General features: G+C 44.1%; 1 long non-coding RNA gene across 5 annotated transcripts in view; it reads right to left on the bottom strand.

The window, feature by feature from the left end:
• Positions 1-10061: 10061 nt before the first annotated feature.
• LOC125162780 (uncharacterized) overlaps positions 10062-22143 on the bottom strand; it is a 65604-nt gene continuing 53522 nt past the window's right edge. For 4 of the 5 annotated variants that reach the window (XR_007151173.1, XR_007151174.1, XR_007151171.1 and 1 more), the window contains one exon: positions 10570-13576. This is a non-coding gene — a long non-coding RNA (uncharacterized LOC125162780). Of the gene's footprint in view, positions 10115-10569; positions 13577-22143 lie in introns of those variants that run through there. The other variant, XR_007151175.1, reaches the window with a different exon arrangement.

Genomic DNA, 22143 nt, shown 5'->3' on the forward strand with positions numbered 1-22143 from the left:
GACCCGGGTTGTTGAAATAGCTTTGGTCTGCCTACCTTCGCTGTCTTCCGTCCTCAGCCTGCTCCTTTATGGCTCTTCGTGGCTCACAGAGTCTGTTACAAATACACAGATGGGGTCACATCACCCCTCCCTTACTTACCTCCAGCCTCAAGCCTCCAACTCTTTTAAGGCATGGCTGTGGTTTGCAAAATACAGCATAGCTTCCGTAGCCTCCTGATCGTGGCTCTCAACATGGCCCCATCTTAACCATAGTTCTACGTCCCACCACCCTTCCCACCCCCACCAACACACACACACACACACACACACACACACACCCCCTTACCTCATTCACCTTTCACTTGGGACCACTCATCGTTCTCCAGATACCACTCTCCCTTTCATACCTCCGTGTTACGCTGGCTCCTTTTATACTTATACTGGTTCCTTACCTTGGAACATCGTTATCCCCTCTTGAAATCCTACTCACCTTTTAAGGCCGGTCTCCTCCATGAAGCTTTCTCTTATTCCTCCGGGCACAGTTCACTGTTTCCACCTCTGCAGTCATGTAGCATTTGTTTGTATCTCTAGTAGACCCCTTCATCCTTGAGAGGGCAGACCACGTCTTCCTGATGCCTGCACGCTGAGAGGCACAGCACCATGGCCGGCACATGGTGAGAACTTATTAGTTGCTGAACGCGTGAGTGAATGAACGACGAAAGTGTTCCACGGTCGTCCAGGAGTCATATGTATAAGCACTTTGGGGGCAGGCTGAGTGGTAGATGACAGGCCTCTCACAATATTTATATCTTAGTTTTGTCAGGATCCCAGCTCTGACTCAGCTGAGGCTCCTGTGACCAGCCCTCCAGCTTCACTTCCTCATCACCTTTCCATCTTTCCTTCTGAGACATGGGCCTCTCCTTTGCCCCTTTACCCTGGGTAAGTCTCAGACTCTTCCATAAGCCTACCAGAACTTTCTATGTCTTCATAGGGCCACCGTGAAGGTGTCGGCTGGCTAGGACATCAGTCCCCCTACATCTTTTGCTCTCTCCTTCCAAGAATTCCCCTCCTGCAAGCCAGATACAGGTTAACTTTGTTTTTTTTTTTAAGTTTATTTATTTTGAGAGACAGAGAGAGAGAGAGAGAAAGAGAAAGCACAAGTTGGGGAGGGGCAACAGAAGGGAAAGAGAGACAATCCCAAGCAGACTCCGCACTGACAGTTCCTAGCTGACAGCTCAACTCCACAACCCGATGTGGGGCTCGAACTCATGAACTGTGAGATCATGACCTGAGCCAAAGTCGGACACTGAACTGACTGAGCCACCCAGGAGCCCCCAGATATGGGTTAATGTTAAGGCTTTTTCTTCCCCCCTCAGGATGGGCTTTGCCGTGCCCATCATTTACACAGTAGTGGAGAGCTAAGTCTTCTTGCCAAGGACTCCTGCAGTCAAGCCTCTTACGAAATGAAAGGCGTGTCCCCCACTACGGGCAGTGAGACCTGTGAACGGGGTAGGGGAGCCCTGAGAAGCCGGATCTTTCCTCCTGCTGCTGAGATCCCACAGGCAGCTGCCTCCTCCATCTTCCACTGCAGTAAATTCAGGGAGGTGGGACCACACAGAAGCCCTTTCCCTAAGCCCTGTCCTAGAGAGAAGGCCGCGCTGGGGCAGGACAGCTTGTAATTCTGGCCAGCCCTGACGGGTGAGTCAGCATTCATGTGGGCAGCCCCCGGCTCCTCTCCCCAGCCTGGAGGGGAAATGCTGAGTCGCACACCTTGTGGGGAGCCACTGAGCCAGAGCCCCCGTCGCTCTCTCTCTCTCCACAGCCCAGACGGCTTCTGGGCTTTGCCCATTCTTCTTGGCCTCTGAAGAGGGGGCCCAGCAAGCTCTAGAGCAGCCATGACCTGGGAAGTCATCCCGCTAGTGGTCGGATGAAATAGGCCTTCCAAGGAAGGGCCAGGGCCAAAGGTGTGTGTCCACTTCCCGTACCTGTGCGGGCCGGAGCACAAGCTGCGGACTCCCTCCCGGGGCATCGGGCGGAAGGGGAGCCAGCAAAGGGCCACAGCCCACCATCCAGGCTTCCATTCATGAACCTTCTTACAAGCGAACCGCTGGAAGGCCGCCACCTTTGCCAGGGCTTGAAGTGGTTCGCACAGACCGAGGCCAGATAGGTAATAGCTGTTCTCTATTTTCTATGAGAAGATTTATTCAAAAATAAATTTAGCTAAGGGGGAAATGTTAAAAAAAAAATAGGAAAGCAGAGGGACAGATTTTCTTGTTGACTGGCTGCCAGGGATTGAAAGGTTGAGGCAGCCAGTCCCCTCGGAGGGGACAGCTGAAACATTTCATGGTGTAAAGTCAGCGAATTTCCACCGGCTCGCCTGCCAGAGACCACAAAATGGTTTCAAACAACGGCTCGCTTCATGATATGTGTGTGTGTGTGTGTGTGTGTGTGTGCGTGCACGCGCGTCCGTGTGTGTGTTTGAGAAAAAGGCAAGGCAAGGGTGGGGGATGGGTAGAGCTAAAAGTGTCCTCTCTCGGCCAGCCGAGTGGGCAAGGGGCGTGGTGAGCAGATTAATGAAAATGTTTTGCTGGCATGAGGGGTTTGATTGCCCCGCTGCAAAATTGCTTGCAGATTCAAAAACAGCATGTTTCATTTCAAACTCATTCTCTTGCCATACATTAGCACTTGTCAATGTAACCATTAAGCACAAGCAGTGCAGAAATTTAATTACAAAACCATTTATTTTATTGAAAGAAAAATAAACCCAAGCTACCTCAAATGCATTAGGTAGGTTCAAAACATGTTCAGCTGATAACACCCAAGGGTAGGGAGGCCTGCTGCAGGAATAAATGCGTCTTTCATGTGCGGTGGGGACTCGATATTAGAAACAGCTGCCCATAGGTCCCTCTTTATTTAAGTGCAATTATGAATTAAAAAACAACAGATTTAATGAAGGGACTTTTTATATCTGAAGTTACTCGGCTGTGGTGTTCACTCTCGTCTTCCCATTTTTGCCTCCCCTTTTCAGCGGTTCAATTAAAAATGCTAAATAGGTTGAGCAGAACTTGTTCCTGAACGGGTCACCTTCCCTGCCCCCTCCCGGCTTGTCTTTTGTTCGCCTAATGGTGGGAGAACCAAGGTCTGCGGTGTTAAAGGAAGTCACAAAAATGTGCTAAACACATCAAAAAGTCCCCAGTCTGTGTCTCATTTATGCCTTCTTCCCCTGCCCCCCGTGTGCATCTTCTACATGTTGGAAATCAGGCAGTGCAAGGCTCTCTGGTGAAATAGATTTGGCTGATGTCATGCTGGAGACGGCCTCTCCTTAGCACGACGGAGTTGCCAATAAGGCGTCTGTTTTACTATTCTGCTGGAGAGGGAAGAGAAAGAGTTATAACCTTAGTGGTTTGGACTGATTTGTCCATTTAAAGTGCTTTTTTTCCCCCCTGTCTGAGATATCAACCCACAATTTCTTACAGACATCTCCTCATGTAGTCCGCTCAGAGGAGGAATCTGGAAAGGAAAGATCTTTTTCTTTCTTTGTTTCTTTTCTTTTCTTTTCTCTTTTTCTTTCTTTTCTTTCTTTTCTTTCTTTTCTTTTCTTTTCTTTCTTTCTTTCTTTCTTTCTTTCTTTCTTTCTTTCTTTCTAATTTCCCTAGCAAGAATACGAATCTCTAAAATTTTAGGGAGGCATATTTGTCTGGTGGGAAGTGGGAAGCAGGAGGCAGATTAGGCAGGGAGGGGGGTGTTCTGCTGGAAACTCCCTTTTAGCTCTTATAACTAAGCTTATGCACAGAAGCAGAGCCTTTGTGGCATTGTCATATTGATGATTTTGCCTGTGTGAGACCTAAGGAGGATGTCCTGGCCTGTTTCGCAAAGGCCTCCAGACCTCCATTGTCTCCAAGGGACCATGGCCAATGCTCTGGGGGAGAGGGACCGTGCACATCATTGTCCAACTGCTCTGAGACCAGCCAGGAAGGGACCCTGAGCAGCCACACTGTCCTGATGGCTTGGAAATTGTGCCCACTCCCTGGCCTGGAGGAGCATGTCTGCCTCTGACCCAGATGCTCTGCTCTGTTCTTGACACGTGCTCTCTGTGCCAAAGACCCAGGGAGCCTGAGGCAGGAAAAACACATTCGGAGATCGAGAAACTCACCGCAACAGGTATTAAAGCCTGTACTACAGAGTTAAGATATTAGTTGTTTGGGGAGGAGGAAGGAGGGCAGAAGGGAACAGGATGGGGATGTTGGAGGTGGAGGGTGGGTGTTTGTATCCTATTTTAATATTCTGAGAGAACTGAGCCCAGGGTGTCTAAATTGAGCCCTGTAAGCCAAAGCCAAGGAAGCCCCAGAGAAGACTGAGCCTCCATCAGTTACCACAAGCGCACCCAGCAGAGAAAACAGCAAAACACTACAAACATTCTCTGAGGGGGTCAAGAAGGTGACGCTCCACTCTGACCCGGCCAAGGAGAGATGCTCTTATTCCATCCATGACTGTGTATAAGAAAGGACAAGGGGAGTGACTGGGGGATGGTGGGACGAGGGTTCCAGACTGGCTAATGGCACTGTTACTGAAAGAAATTCCACTCGGGGTGTGAGCTGTAGACTTTCGAAACATCACATCTCACTCAATAAAAGCGCATGTTGACATCACGTGCTTCTGCTTATGTGTCTCCCTACCCAGTGCTTCCAACTCTCAGGTGTGCATTTTCTACGTACGTGATGCTTCCCGGCCTGGGTTTCGGGCAGGAGAGTTTCAAAAATGTACCCTAGGTTTAGAAACCACAGTGTTTTTTTAAAAAAAGCAACTGAATGGAATATTCAAGAATTCTCTTATTTGCACTGTCTTCTGGAATAAGATGTAAGCCTCCTAGGGAACAGAATAGGTTTCCTCACCTAAGAGCTGGGTTGGAGAAGCTGATGGAACAAGCAAGGGCTTCCAAATCATCCTGTGGCCTCGAAGCAAGAATTAGGGGAGGTGAAATGAGTTTGCCTTCTGGGGAATGTGGAAATCCCAGCCCTGAAGTGTGCCTACTGGACTGTGCCCAGAGAACAAGGTTACCTTACCCAAAGTATCATTTTCACAGCCGAAGCTACTCCTTCACCCCCAGGGGGCTGCGCAACCCACAGCAAGATCATAAGGAGCCCTCCTTGCAGGTAGGCTAGTGGCAACAAGGGCTGCCCCCTTCAAACAGGGCTTTCTCTCTCCTCTTCTGACCCTTCACCCTCCACTCATCTCCTGCTCTGTGATACAGAGTTAATCGCATGACCTTTAACATGTAGTTATAGCTATTTATCCACAGATATTTTCCGAGTATCTACCACACGCTGGGCACTATATTGGGTGCTGGGGATTTAATGAGCTACAAGACAGCCAAGATCCTTGCCATTGTGGTCTATGTCCCAGTGGAGGAGGTAGATATGAATCAGGTGAACAAACAGGTTAAGAGACTACAAATTGGTATTCATGCCTTGTGACGGGTTTTAATAGCGGAGGCACCTGACGTAGGGAAAGGAGTCACACTGGACCTAACGGCCAAGAAGAAGCCAGCCACATGGTGAGCTGGGAGGAAAGTGACAATAGGCAGCACACAGTCCTGATGTCCATAAGAGCTTGGCCTGACGAGGCCCAGCCAGAAGGCCATTGTGACCAGATGTGAAGGTAGGGAGGCTGGGCATGAAGCCATGGGAAGTGGTGTGGATTCAGAGCGTTCTAAGTGCAGCGGGAAGCCAGTGAGTGGTTTTAAGCAATGGATTAACCTGTTCCGATTTGTGGTTTTAAAAGATGATTGGCTCCAAGTGTGGAAAATGGATTGAAAGTGAGCAAAAGGAATAGTGGGGAGGCCCTTTGGGAGAGTACCATAGGCTAGGTGAGAGAAAATAGAGGCTGGAGCAGAATGATGGCCATGGGTATTCTTCTTCTTTTGTGTAATGGAGGTTGATTTGGCTTCTCAACCAATGGAGGTTGGTTTGGCTTCTCTGAGAGCTCCTGGAGGACAGAGCTTGCTTTAGTCTTCCTAGGATGAAGGAGGTGTCCTACTCTTTCCCACCAGTACCATCACATGATGCACCAAACTATTTCTCAGCTTGAGCTTCAAACAGCCTGACACAGACCACATTCCTGCCCCACCTTGGAGACACTACCCTCCATTTCCTCCTTCCCCCTCCTCCCAATGGCAGCCCCTTCCCAGAGCCCTTCTGCCTAGAATGTTCTAGTTTTGACAAAGTCTGACTATTCCTGCTAACTAAAATGCCTGATTAAGTGCCAACCCTCTGAAGGTCTTCCCTGACTCCCTGGGATAGCAGCAGCCATCTGCACCCCTGTGCTCTCCTGGCACTTTGTTCACATCTGGATTTTAGCACCTCATAACACTGTGTTGTAAACTCTCTGCTTGGTGTCTGTCTCCTAACTCGATCCCTAGCTTTGACTCAAGTTATGAACTTATCACAAAATCTCCATTTTTCTATAGAGAGTTGTCAAGACTGAGGACTGAGGTTTTGAACTTCATTGCATATGAAATCATGGTATTACATAGTTAACATTAATAAATCTTAGTATTGTGGATTTCTATTGTACTTTAAAACCTGAGCCTTCTATTATACTTTAAAACCTAATATTTAAAAAGTTTAAATATTAAACAGTCCTGGTTAGGGAGCCACTCCCCTAATGAATGACAGGATGAGTGACCTGGAAGATCCGCCAAAAGGAATTACCCAATCTGAAGACAAAAAAGAGAAAAGACTGAAAAAACTGAGTAAGATTTAAGGATGGGTAGGGAATATCCAAAGTGCAGTATGAAGTCAATGGGAGTCTAAGAAGGAGAGGGGAGAGATAATGAGGCAGAAAATATATCTGACAAAATACTGGATAAGAAATTCCCAAATTTGTTGAAAGATCCAAAGCATAGGGAATCCAAACAGGATAATTATGAATAAAATCGCATCTAGGCATATCGTAATTAAACTGCAGCAAACGAAAAGTAAAGGGGAAATCTTGCAAGTAGGCAAAGAAAAACGACACATTGCATACAAGGGAATAGTGATTTAAAAGGCTGTGGACTTAACGGTGATAGTGGTGGTCGGGGTGGCAAATGGACTTACACTGTCTCAAGGTTTCTACATTTTGTGTAAAGATGTTCAGTACTAACTGTAAGTATACTGTAAAATGAATCTAAGGATTTTTTTTGTAATCCTTAGCTAAACCATCAAAGAAATAATGCAAAGTTATATATCGAAAAATCTAGGTGCACCTTGGTTGCTCAGTCCATTAAACATCCAACTTCAACTCAGATCATGATCTAACAGTTCGTGAGTTTGAGCCCTGTGTTGGGCTCCATGCTGACGGTGGGGAGCCTGCTTGGGATTCTCACTCTCTCCTCTCTATCTGCCCCTACCTGCCTCTCACATACATAAACTTAAAAAAAAAATCTAATAACTAAGTTAAAACAAAATTATGAAATATAGTCAAATAATCCAACAGAAGGCAGGGAAACAGAAGAATTAAGAATAGAGTGGAGTGGACAACAGAAAAGAAAGAGTATAATGGTAGACCTGGATAAAATCACATCAATAATCACATTAAATATTAATGAACTAAATACCCCAATTAAAAGGCAGAGTTTACTAGATCTTTTTTAAAAAGCAAGACCAAGCTATATTCTGACTAGAAAGGATGGACTTTCTCACCCATATTCACTGAAGCACTATAGCCAAGATACAGAAACAGCCTAAATGTCCTTCAACAGATAAATGAATAAAGAAAAATGTGGTACAGATAGACAATGGGATATTATTCTGTCATGAAAAGGAAGAAAATTCTGCCATTTGCTAAAACGTGGATGAATCTGGAGGGCATTACAGTAAGCAAAATAAGCCAGACAGAGGAAGACAAATACTGTATGGTATCACTTATATATGGACTCTAAAAAGAAAAAAAAAAGCCAATTTTACAGAAACAGAGAATAGAATGGTTGGAGGGAGCTGGGACTTGGGGGGCAGAGAGGTGGGAAAAAAAGAGGATGATGTAGGTCACGGGTCATAAATTATCAGTTATAAGAATAAGTTCTGAGGCTCTAATGTACAGCAAGGTGACTACAGTTAATAATACAAGATTGTAGACTTGAAAGTTGCTGAGAGGAGATCTTAAGCATTCTTATCACACACACACACACACACACACACACACACACAGAGCTAACTTTGTTAACTATGTGAGGTAACGGATTGTTATTTTTCTTGATCTTGGTAATCGTTCTACAATGTATATGTATATCGTCACATTGCACACTTTAAATATATATACAATTATATTTGTCAATCATTCCTCAATAAAGTTAACGATAAATTTTGAAAAAGAGATAAACTTTAAGTACAATGGATCAATTAATAAGGAAGACATAATGATTGTTGATGTGTACATGACTAAGAATAGAGCTTCGAGATACATAAAACAAAAATTGACAGAATAGGGGTGTCTGGGTGGCTCAGTTGTTTAAGTGTCTGGCTCTGGATTTCGGCTCAGGTCATGATCTCATGGTTCGTGATATCAAGCCCTGCATCAGGCTCTACACTGACAGTGTGGAGCCTGCTTGGGATTCTCTCTCCCTCTCTCTCTGCTCCTTCTCTGCTCACGTGCTTTCTCTCTCTCAAAATAAGTAAAAAAAAAATTTTAAACTGCCAGAATAAAAAAAGAAATAGAAAAATTTACAATTATAGTAGGATATTTTAATCCTTCCTACAATTGATAGAACCACCAGAAAAAAAATCAGTAAAGTCACAGAGGCTCTAAACAGCCTTATCAGCCCCTTCACTTAACTGGTATTTATAGAACACTATACCCAACAACTGAAAATATACATTCTTTTCTACTGCACACATTTACCAAGAAAGACCATAACCTGGGCTATAAAACAAGTCCTAATAAAATAAAAAAGGATCAAAATTATACTAGCATGTATCTTCTAATCACAGGGTAATTAAACTAAATTAGAAATCAATAAAAATAAGGTACCTAGGAAATCCCCAATATTAAATTAAACCCACACTTCTAAACAACCCATGAGTGAAAAAAGAAATCAAAGAGAAACTAGAAAATATATAAAACTTAATGATCATGAAAATACAACAAAATTTGTGGGTTGTGGCTAAAGCAGGGCTTAGTGGGAATTTTATGGCTTTAAATGCTTATATTAGAAAAGAAGAAAGGTCTGAAATCAGTGACTTAAGATTCCACCTCAAACCCAAAGTAAAACAAAGTAGAACAAGTAATATAATAAATATAGTAGAAATGAATGTAATAAGAAACAGGCAAGCAATAAAGAAAACTAGCAAACCCCAAAGTTGTTTCTTTGTGAACAATAACAGCAAAAAAAACCTGATAAACTTTGTTAGAGGGCTCAAGAAAAAATAGAAAACACAAATTACCAATATCAGGAATGAAAGAGGGATTATCAATGCAGATTTTACAGGCGTTAAAATAACAAAAAGAGAATACGAGAATGCTGTGAAGACCTTTATACCAATAGTTTCTACAAAATAGATGAAATGGAAAAATCCTTTAAAAATGACAAATCACCAGTATTTACACAAGATGAAACAGAAAACCTGAATTGTAGGCACAGTAATTACGCTGATCAACTATTCAAAGAAGAAATAACACCAAAGTTACACAAACTCTTTCAAAAAAATAGAGGAGGATGGGATACACTTCCCAGTTTGTTTTATGGTGCTGGTAAACTCGAATACCCAAACCTGACAAACACATACGAAAAGGAGGCTGGCCAGCATCCCTCACAAACATAGTTGTAAACACTCTCAACAAAATATTAGCAGATCAGACACAATAATATATAAAAAGAATAATACCTCATGACCAATAAGAGTATCCTAGGAATGCAAGGTTGATTTGAAAGGAAAAAAAAATCAATCAATGTAACTCACCAAATTAAAATAATAGAGGAGATGGGGCACCTGGGTGGCTTGGTCGGTTAAGCGGCCGACTTCGGCTCAGGTCATGATCTCGCGGTCCGTGAGTTCGAGCCCCGCGTCGGGCTCTGTGCTGACAGCTCAGAGCCTGGAGCCTGTTTCAGATTCGGTGTCTCCCTCTCTCTGACCCTGCCCCGTTCATGCTCTGTCTCTCTCTGTCTCAAAAATAAATAAACGTTAAAAAAAATAAAAAAAAAATAAAATAATAGAGGAGAAAAAGCATACGGTCATTCTGATAGATGCACAGAAAAAGCAACTGACAAATACACCTTTATGATAAAAACTCTCAGCAATCTAGGAATAGAAGGGAGCTTCCTCAATCTTATAAAAGGTATTCTTAATAATGAAATATTGAACACTTTCTCAGTAAGTTTGGGAACAAGGCGATGATGTCCACTTTCATCACTTCTTCTTCACATTGTACTGACCACTACTCCTAGCCACTGCAATAAGGTAAGAAAAAGAAATAAAGGTTTTAAAGTTCAGAAAGCAGAGTGGAAACTGTCTCTATTTGCAGATGACATGATTTCTTATGCAGAAAGTTCTAAAGAGTCTACAAAACCATTGTTGTAATTAATAAGTGAATTTAGCAAGGTCACATGTTACAAAGTTAACATTCAAAAATGATTTTTATTTTTATAGAATTGCAACAAACAATTAGAAAAGGAAATTTTAAGAAGTTCATTTATAAGAGTGACAGAACATCCTGAGGAATACATTTAACAAAAGCTATGCAAGACCTATACACTGAAAACTATACAATATTGCTCAGAGAAATGAAAGACATAAATATATGGAAAAATATACTGTGTTCACGGATTAAAAGAATCTGTGATGTAAAGATGTCAGTTCTCTTCAAATGTATTTATAGATTTTATGCAAAATTCCAGCAGGCTTTTTTTTGGTTGCAATTAATGAACCAATTATAAAATTTATATGGAAATAGAACTGACTCAGGTTGCCTAGATATTTTTCATGAACAAGGTTGGTAGTCTTTTACTAACTGGTTTCAAGTCTTGCCATAAAGCTGCTGAAATCAAGGGTACAGTATTGGCCAAAGGGCAGACATATAAATCAACACAACACAATAGAGCCACAAATACACTGCTGGTGATTTTTTACAAAAGTGTAAAGGCAATTCAAAGGACAAAGGATGGTCTTTTCAACAAATGGTGCCGCAACAAACACATATCCATATGTCAAAAAGAAAAGGAAAGAGAAAGAAAGAAAAAGAAAAAAAAAAAGAAGAACCTCTCTTTACCCTGCACACTTTGTAGCATGTTCAAAACTTAAAAATGGATCACAGACCTAAATGTTAAGCCTTAGATTATACAATGTCTAGAAGGAAACACAGGAGAACATTTTTATGACCTTGGCAAAGATTTCTTAGATAGAACATCAAAAACACAATCCCTAAATGCAAAAAAAAAAAAAAAAAAAAAAAAAGATAAATTGGATTTCATCCAAATTAAGCAGGAAATAAAGTATCTCTTTATTAATAGCTAGCAAATTGAGGCTTGCACCAGGTCACACAGCTAGCAAATGGCAGAGCCTGGAAATGAACTCATGGCAATCTGACTCCAGAATCTACATTTTTATGCATAGTATTCTAAAACAACTCCCTTTACAAGACACAATGCAGGGAGCACAGACTTCAACAGTACAACAACAGTCTGGGCTAATAGGCCAGGACAGCACCCCACAACCTCCCAGTCCCAGTCTGGACCTTGGGGAAGCCTGAGTGTTTGAGCTTTAGCAACACTGAATGAGGTTTCAACAAACTCGGCGATGCTTCATTGCAAAAGAGAAATGTTATGAAGGAGGTTAGAACTGGCCTGTCTTCCCTGAAGATTTGCTAGCTCGATCTTAATGACATATTATTGCTGAAAATAAGGGTCATCCACGTAACCGGTGTCACCCCAGGGCTGTGCTGTATGCTGCAGAGAATTCGGTTAGGCATGAGCCCGCCCCTCGGTGGAGGCTTGTGCAGGGACCGGTGGGCAGGGTGTGCCATTGACATCCCACAGTGTGAGTCCTTATTTGCTGGACCCACCCCTGCCTCTTTCTTTCCCCGCAGTGCCTAACGCAGGACTAGGCACCCAGCAGATTTCAATAAAACCTCGTTGCTTGAGGGATGATTTGTGGATGCCATTTTCACATTAGAGATTTATTTGTACTTAGTTCCAAAGTCCAGACTTAGGTCACTCCGTGTTCTATAGAACAGCACATACAAATCCCTTTACAATTCAGACTGGAAATCAGTAGATCTGGGGTAGAGGCCAAGATTCTGCATTTCCAACAGTCTTCTGAGTGATGCTGGTGCTGTCCCCTGGACCCCTCTGTGGCTGGTAAGGCCCAGAGAACATGGACTCCAGAAGCAGGTTCTCTCCCTCCCTTTCAATCAAGAGAGTTCAGTGTGAACTATGCCTTAAGATGATTTTCTCCCAGGGAAGAAAAGCTCAACTTGCTCATTGCAATTCTCTTTGTGGGTTCACTTAAAAAAGATGGACTGAGAATATGCTGTGTTTGTAGTACAGCTACCAGGCCAGAGGCAGAAGTGTAAGGTCCAGGGCGGGCTCATAGTATGGCGCCCTGCAAACACATTTGGGCACACATATTTAGAGGCTGGTGCCATCTTTGCCTGGGAAGGGGGAGAAGCAGCCAGTTGCCCTCTGTCTTCCTGCTGAGTTTGGCTCTGATTCAAACCTGCAAACCCCTTAGAAAAAAAGTAGCAACTATATAGCGAATGCCCCTGAGAGTCTCTCTCCTTCTACCCATGAGACAGATCAAAGTATACACAGCTTGTCCTTCACACACACACTCTCTCTCTCTGAAGAATCCAGTTAATGTAAGTTTTCCATCTTATTATTTATAATAAACAGGCATCTTCGGAAGGTCCTGGCTCGTCCATCTTCTATTTGGTGCAATTAAATTTCATTCCACCTGTACTTTATACTCAACCCAGTGCTGAGAAAACATAGTCTCTGGCTTCAGCACGCTTTCCGTCCTCTTTTTTAAAAAAGCTTATTTATTTTTGAGAGAGAAGAGCGGGAGGATGGGCAGAGGGGGGTGGGGGGAGAGAATCCCAAGCAGGCTGTGTGCCATCAGCACGAACCCAACACAACCTGGAGATCATGACCTGAGCCAAAATCAAGAGTCAGGCACTCAACTGACTGAGCCACCCAGGTGCCCCCAGGCTTTCCATCGTCTTAAAGAAAGAAGGCTCACAGCTAAGTACTAGGAGCACGTAGCAGCTGAATTCTGGGGCATGGTGTACCCGATGTGACTGCTGGGTGAGGAGGCACCAGTCATGGTGGCCTGGCAGAGTTTATGGAAGGCTTCATGGAAAGGGCGGGGCTGGGCTGGAGGGACAGAACATAATGTGAATCCAGAGAGCAGAGACCAAGGCCAGGGAGGAAATCTTGCAGTCTGGACAAACGTGCACATGACCGCTCCTGTCGGAGGTCAGCTTCCAGCTCCTCTGGGTTTTCAGAGCCGCTCTGGCCGCATGCTCCTTTTACCAGCACCTAACCGAAAGTTCCACAAACATTTCCATCCTGAGCTCAGCCAGGTTGGGATCTTTCATTCTACCGCGGAGAAGAGCCAGAGGCTTTGACCTGAATGCATGAAATGAAGGTGGAAAAACAATGTTTGAATTTTTAATTCAGAAAAAGGAAGCAACCAGCAATAATCTGGAAATTCTTAATCGGGAGGCAACTGAGGACAGCACTGGCGTGACCCGGCAGAGTGGGAACCTGTGGGGTACCTTCGTCTGTCGGATTGAGATTATTGGGAGAAGCAGAGCTGGTGGCATAGCATTGCTGTCTTGGATCTTTAAAAATCTGGGTGGCCACCAAGAACCTTGAGTCAGTAAGGTCCCTTTGGAAAGGTGGCTGGGCAACGAGGAAGGTCCTGGGTGTTTACAGAGGCCGCAGAGGGTCAGGGCACAGCATAGGCAAGCTCCCGCCGGGGTGACCAGAGATCCCAGCCACCGGCCGCCTGGGGCTTCTGCCCAAGAGGGCTTTGAGTACCTTGGCTATCCGGCACATTCTGATTCAGGGGAGGAGAGACAATGACAAGAACAAGATTGCATGTACCTCCCATGAGTCCCATTGCATATGGGATATATTACAACTCCCTTGTCAAGGCATTGTCACGTTTAAACTATGGCCCCGACCTATCTGCTCAACCTCGCTGCTCCCCTGCACACACCATGAACACCATGTGCCCCAGCGAGGCCAGTGCTCTCGGTTCTTCACTCTTCCTCCATCCAGGCCCATCCTTGACAAGGCCCTTCTCTTCCCTTTCTTGGTCCTATCCATCCCTTAAGAGCCATGAATCTGGCTGGCTCTACAGGCCCACAATAAGCTCTTCTTTCTCTAGAAAGGGAGACCAAACTGCAGACCACACCAAATTTACCACCAGCAGAACACGGGCAACCAAACGTATTGTTGGGGAAGAAGCTGTTACCAGAAAATTTCTTTTAAAAGTACTGGAAGCACCTGGGTGGCTCAGTCGGTTAAGCGTCCGACTTCGACTCAGGTCATGATGTCACGACCAGTGGGTTTGAACCCTGCATTGGGCTCTGTGCTGACAGCTCAGAGCCTGGAGCCTGCTTCGGATTCTATGTCTCCCTATCTCTCTGCCCCTCCCCCACTCATGATCTGTCTCTCTCTCTCTCTCTGTCTCTCAAAAGTAAATAAATGTTAAAAATTTTTAAAAAATTAAATAAAAATTCTGTTGTGAAATAATCACAACAGGAAACAGGAATTTTCTTGCATTTCTTTACCCTGATTTTGTTGTTTATACTATTGCTTATGTGTTTTTTTTTTTTTTTAATTACCTGGAGAGGATACCCTGTAATCTTTCCAGGGTTTAAGTTCCCTAGCTCTGAACCCAGCCTGTGCTTCTCTGACCACTTCACCCAGCGACAGCCTGTCCTGCATATCGAGGCCCCGAATCTTTCAAATCTTACCTATGGTTACAAGGCCATTTCCTGTCTCGCTTCCGCATTAATCAGAATCTCTTTCTGGGGAGGCAATAAGTGTTCTGCATGTTACAGGATGTGAATGAATGGAAAGCTGTTAGGACAGCCCCTGACACATGTTAGATATTAATACTATTATTGTTGTTATTATTTAACTTATTTGCATCACTTCCGAGATTTTTACTTCCTTCAAAGATTAGACATTGCCAACTAATAGGGGCTCAATAGATACTCGTTAAACTTCTTTGTGGTGATATAGTATCCACTAAATTAAACAGTGTTTTCAAGAGCCAGTGCAGCATAGCAGTTATGAGCACAGCCTGTGGAGACATGTGGGTCCAAATTCTGGCACCACCACCTGAGTCCTATTACTTAACCTCGGGGTCTCTGTTTCCCCGTCTGTAGTGCCTACTTTGTAAGTTTGTTATGAGAATCAGTGGGTTAATATTTCAGTACCACCATCACACCATGCCTGAAACACAGTAAGTCCTACGTAAGTATCTTACATACAAACATTACCAAAAAGAGTTGGGTAGAAATTTCTCTTAGAAAAAAAGTTTTCTAAGCAGTACCAATTATACCAATATTAATTTGAGAGAATGAGTTCCCCCTCTTGGTAATATCATTTGTAGATAAGCAGTTAGTATGCTGAGTACATGGAGACTCAACACCTTCAAAGCAGGGGCGACAGGATCTTTCCTTGGTGGACTTGACTAATGATTGAACTTCAGGTATATATCTTTATGATAGTTTTACTCAAACTGTCCTCTCCCTTAGGGTAGTGGATGCTGTGATGTGCTACCCTGACCCCTCCTCAGAGAGTTGGGACTGCTGCCAGCCCAGAAATCTGTCCTCAGCTGGAGAGGGCCATCGGGGACAGCCATAGACAATGACCGGTCCCTGCGCAAAAGTGAGGCCCCCTCCCCTTGCCCCAATTGTTAATAATTCTGAAGGTCACCCCTAGAGCTCCCCCTGGGGCCCGCTGAGGGCTCTGATGACACTGCTTTGTAGTCCAAGTGTTTTCTCTGCCCGAGCCTGCTTTTCCTCCTTCCCTTCCACTTCCACAGATGTGGATCCCGAGAGCACTCCCCGATAAACGTCCTGCACGCTAATCTCTACCTCCAAGTCCATTTCTGGGGATCCCGGCCTGTCTAGGGAGGGGCACATTCATTTATTTTTATTAGTTCTGATAAACCTTTGCCTTGCAATTACCTGGACTCCACCTGTAGCTAGTGTGGGTGTATGGTGTGGTTTGTCTGGGACAACCTATTTGTGCCTTTAATTATTAAAAGGTTTAATAATTGATAGCAATCCTTTCGACTTTAAAAATATTTCTGGTGGAACAATTAATTCTACGGCCACCTCATCTGTAAACAACTCTAATGTCCCCGGGACTCACTGCCAGTGTGGAAAAGTGAGGTCATATTAACATAGTCTGGATTCCCCTAGCTTGGAGCGCCTCTTAAGTTTAATTCTGGAATCTCAGCCCCTCCCTCGTCCTCCCCTGCTTCCTCCCCAGAAAATCTGAGTGACGCTGGAGCCCACACGTTCTCGACAGATCAAACTATTGCTCAGCTACTGCTCTCGACTCTCTTCTGAGGCTGCTGGTCGAACCTCAAGGCTGACAGTCCCCTCCACTCTCCCCGGGAGCAGTGGCTCCAACTGGCACTGCTGCTTTGGGGTATCAGACAGTGTCTGGGTGTTCTATCATTGCCACAAGGCCCAGATAGCCCAAGGAGGCCCCATGGACGCTCATCCCTGACCAGGATTTGAGTCTCTACTTTAGCTGTAGCTTGATATATCTGCCCTCCCATGAAGTGAGTAAAGAAACGCATTGCCTTTATCTAGGATACATTTTTTTCTTTGGTTGAACCCCAGAGTAGAAAGGCATGGCTCCCAAGTGGGCATGGTTCATCTCAGATTGTCCACAACCCTTTCCCACTCAGGATCACACACAGGCCCTCAGGTGGCTGGATCAGGTTGGGGTTGAATAACAGCCTCCAACTATAACTGGAAACCCTCGACCTAGCTAATCCCAGTGGTTCAGGTTCTTTTCCAGAAGTTTCCTCACACTCCATGTAATTGAGTTGACACAAACAGATGCGGAGGAATTGCAACCTAACTCTGCTCAAATCAGGTATGTTTGCTCTGCATGATGACACAAGATCGTAAAAATGACTGTGGGCATTCCAGTCCTACAAAGTGATCTTGATAATCAATGGAAAAACAACAATTGTTCTGTGACCTGTAAGTATTTTTGTCTAAACATTAAAAACGCTCTTATTGTTGGCTATAAATGCACCAGGAAATGAAAAATTAGCAAAATTAATATTTACATATTACGCTGTAATTTAAAACGTTAAAAACAGTGAGGATTAAAGTGTTTGCTTTCTTTCTAAAAAACTTATCAAAAGTAGTTTTGAGCAGTTCTTGCCTTCTTCCTCTCACTGTATAACTGTGTTTTTTTTTAATGTTTTTATTATTTATATTTGAGAGAGAGATAGAGAGAGAGACAGAGCATGAGCAGGGCGGGCATAGAGAGAGGGAGACACAGACTCTGAAGCAGGCTCCAGGCTCTGAGCTGTCAGCACAGAGCCTGATGCAGATCTCGAACTCCCGAACCGTGAGAACATGACCTGAGCTGAAGTCAATGCTTAACGACTGAGCCACCCAGGCACCCCACGCTGTGTAACTTGTGATGCTATGCCTCGGTGTGTTGTCGTCCTTCTTACATAGTTTGGATCAGCGTGCAATAGTTTATCCTTCACTCCTGCGATGCCGTGAAATATCTCAGAGCATTTCTTGAGGTGAAGTTTTTTGCTGGCATCACTTCCTCTGGGACATCTTCATTTTCTTGGAATCTGGCTGCAAATGTCATGGTGGCATCCTCATCTGGGCTAGCAGCTTCACGAGCAACTTAACACCAACCAGCTCATGTTGAACTCGAGAATGCAGAAACCAGCCTTTACTGGCAGTCAGTGGTTCTTCTTCAGTCTCCTTGTGATTGGCTTTGCTGTTGTTTTTGTTGTTGTTGTTGATGATGCAGCTGACTGCAGTGCTTTGGTCTGAATGTTAGCCAGACTAATTAGGACTTTAAAACATTATGGTCTTCAACCCAAAGTAGAAGAAAACATTCCATTTCAACCATAAGTGGCTTTATGCTTCCACTGCAGTTAAAACTGAAAGATAAAGTGGCTTTTCCTGTTTTGTTTTTTAATACTCATTGGACTTGTCCAGTAAGGTTAGCACCATAGCTTCTAGTAGCCCTATGTTGCCCATGAGCTTGGCTTTGCTGTTGCCATTTTCCAATCTATTCACATCCAGTTTCACTGCCAGCGTTGTCACTCTTTGTTTCTTTGCTGTACTTGTACTTCTGTTAGCTAATCCTCTGTGGATTTTTCACTTTTGTAAAATGTCATGTGGGTTCATCACCGGGAGGCAAGGAGGCAACACAGCTACATAGTTTGCTGCCTGTGCGTGAACGGAATACCAGAAGCATGGTGATCAATCACAGACAGACTTTGAAAGGAGCAATGCATTTGGTCACTTCACGATTCGCATCTGTTGTTTATGTAGTGATCTGTGGCCTGAAAAGCAGGCAGTGAAATTTGTAGTTTATGTAACTACAGTCCTATACCAAGGCCGCAGAAATTGCAACCATTTTGTTGGGGACAGGTAATACATATTAAATCATGGAAATTGAAACTTGTGTGTGTCAGAAACATGCAGTGCAGGGAGGGACTGTTTTGTGAATATTTGTACCAAACATTTCTTTTTTAATGTTAACTATTTATTTTCGAGAGAGAGAGAGAGCACGAACAGGGAAGAGGCGGAGACGGGGCCAACAGAGGACCCAAAGCGGGCTCCACGCTCACAGCAGAGAGCCTGATGAGGGGCTCAAACTCACAAACCCCCAAGACCCTGACCTGAGCCAAAGTTGGACACTTAACCGACTGAACGACCAGGTCTCCCCCCGCCATTTAAAAAAATGTGTTTATCAAAATATTTCTGAGCGCATTGAGAGTATTGCACTTCACCCACCTTGTGGTGGGATAGTCACGTGTTATTACTTCTGGCCAATGAACTGTGACCAGAAGTTACAGATATCCCTTCCATGCCAAAGCACTCAATTGCCAGTGAGTACTGGCACAGCCCCTGAGAGTATCCGAGCAGGAGCTATGCTGTGAGTCAGGGTCCCTGACCAACTGAGACAAGCAGAGGCCTCTGCTAAGGTGTCACAGACATATAGCATAAGCAATAAGCAAACTTTGTTTGATGCCGAGGTAGAGAAAGAACCAGGGGCATGTAGCAAAAACAAACATTCAATCTTTATATGGCTAAAAAAATGGTACAAATACAGAAAATAGGTGTATAGTTTAATAAAATATTAAAAGGTGAACATGCTTATAACCCCTACCCAAATAAAGACAGAACCAGGTCATAAGTTTGTGCCTGAGCTCCATCCCATCATAGACCCCGTGCTGCCCTCTGTCAGTTACTGCCCTGCTGCCTTTTTAAAAAATGCTTATTTATTTATTTTGAGAGAGAGAGAGCAGGGGGGGGGGGGGGAGAGAACAAGAGAGAGCAGGGCAGGGGCAGAGAGAGAGGGAGAGAAAGAATCCCAAGCTGCTCTGTGCTATCAGCACAGAGCCCGACACAGGGCTTGATCTCATGAACCGTGAATTCATGACCTGAGCTGAAATCAAGAGCCAGTGGCTTAACTGACTGAGCCACCCAGGCACCCCTGCCCCGCTGACTTTTATGATGACTTCCTTCCTTTCTTTGCAGCATTATCACCTACTCGGGCATCCCTCAACATGGAGGCTTAGTTTCACTTTTTCAATGTTTTTAAATCTCTGAATATACAGATTTCCCATCCACCCCTTTCCACTTGTGAATTTACTGGCTGCGGACTTTGTTGTCCATGGGTACCTGTGATACGGTACGGCAGATATCTTCATCAACAAGGAGGGATTTCATCTGGACCGATTTTATGCTGCCTCACCCAGAGGATGCATCCAAGTTCAGCTTCATTCTGTCTGTAGGAGGCCTCAGGAGCCGTGTAGGGAAAGAATTTGCAAAAATTCTTCTCAAAATATTTACAGGGGAGCTGGCAAGGTATTGTGACTGGCGGCTTTTAAATGGCCCTCCTGTAATGAAAACCAGTCCGGTCATGTACCCCGCGGACGATCTCCCAGTAAGGTTCACTGGCCTCCGGGGGGAAATCTGATGGCTGTGAATGCCCAGACCTCGGACTTATTTCAAGTGTACCTATGAGTTTTTACACAGTGTTGCATTGATACTGTTATATTTAATTTCTCAATGCATTCATAATATCTCTGTGTCTCCACTTCAGTACCACAGTCATGAAGCATGAAAATAATACCTTTGTATAGTTTCCAAATAAAGTAAAATTTGAAGGTGAAAAAAAGGGGGAGTCATTTGTAGTTTCCAACAGTGTGGGTTTTGTTTCTTGCATGACCTCTTTCCTCTGACCTTGTAGTTCCTTTAATATCTCTAGTTGGATCTGTCAGCCCAACAAATTTGCGTGGGTTTGATTAATTTTGGCAAGACACCTTCATTGGCAGTGGTGCATTTGTTCACTATAAAGTACATAATCAGCTACAACATGACTTTTGTGTTATAAACAGTCATTGTTGCTCAATTCCAATATGTATCTGGGGTTTCAGAAAGGTGAAAGTCCAATTCAGAACTTCCCTCCTTCTATAATCTGGTTACTTGTGGTATAGTTCACACAGAAAAATCTGCATAAATCCCTTTCTTCCCCCCAGAGCTCAAAGCTCTGGCACATTCAGGTAAGTTACTGAGGTCTGAAATTGGCAAAACTGTCATAAAGATGGCCTCCATCAGCCTGGCCTTCTCTCACTATGCCTTCGACCACAAAGAGTTCACCCAAGGCCCTGTGATTCCTCAGTTTGTCTCCCCAACTCTCCACCCCAGCAGTGCCCACCTTCAAGGAACAGGTTCTCATTTTCTCCCCCCTTAGAAGATAGATTGAGGGCATCACCCATCCTAGAGGCATAGGGATTTTTCAGCTACCTGTCTCAAATATTTGGTCATAAACTTTGTGGGGTTGAAAACAGGTAGCCCTGGGCTACCTGGGTAGCTCAGTTGGTACAGACTAAGGCTGCGGTTATGATCTCACGGTTTGTGGGTTCAAGCCCTGTGTTAGCCTCTAAGCTATCGTTGTAGAATCTGCTTGGGATTCTCTTTCCCTCTCTCTCTGCCCCTCTCCTACTCATGCTCACTTTCTCTCTCTCCAAATAAATGGATAAACTAAAAAAGAAAGAAAGAAAGAAAGAAAGAAAGAAAGAAAATAAAAGAGAAAAGAAGATGAAAAGAAAAGAAAAGAAAAGAAAAGAAAAAGAAAACAGGTAGCCCTAAACCCAAACCCAGATAATGCTTAAGCTGTTGGGGCCAGCAAGAGTGTTTTTGTTTGTTGGGGTTTTTTTGTTTGTTTGTTTTTGGTTTGTTTTAAGCCAAATGAAAATACATTTGGTAGGGGGGCATTTTCTGTCTGGTTAGATCAGAGGCCACCACCCCCTCTTGTATTATACCTGTTCTGGTTTTTGAGTCTTGGATGTACTTGTATTGTCACTTCTGTCTTGCAGCAACCTTGTGGATGGGTGTCAATAGCCCATTTTACAGGTGAATAAACAAAAACTGGCTATGTGATGAGCAGAGCCTGAGCGAGGTCTGAATGGAAATGAGACAGATACCAAGTGCTTTGGGAAGTAGACAGTGTTGGGAGAAACGGTGATGGGGCCCTCTCTATCCCTGCACGAACTAAAACCCACATTCTTTTTTCTTCTCTTTTTTACAGAGACAGCTCAAGGAAGCATGATAAAATGAGGCCTAAGATAATATTTGGGGGGGGAAGTTTATTTTTTTATGGTCTGTTTGCATTAGACCGTCGGGCGAAGAGAGGCGGTTAAAGACTTGTCCCAAATGGCTGGGCTGGAGAAGCACACATCCAATGTCAATAGTTGGAAATACAAGTGTTTGGTTTCATTAAATTTCTTTTTTAAAAAACATGTCTTCTTTCCTTCTCCTGAGGCAATCCAAGGGAAGGAGATACGGAGCCGGAAAGAGACAGGGAGGAGGAGGGAGCAGCCAGGGCCAGGGAAGAATTGTCCAGAGGGCCTTGCTTCCCTCTGAGTGTGGTCAGCCAGCCCA

This window comes from Prionailurus viverrinus, chromosome A3 (assembly GCF_022837055.1).
Source record: "Prionailurus viverrinus isolate Anna chromosome A3, UM_Priviv_1.0, whole genome shotgun sequence".
Taxonomy (NCBI): domain Eukaryota; kingdom Metazoa; phylum Chordata; class Mammalia; order Carnivora; family Felidae; genus Prionailurus; species Prionailurus viverrinus.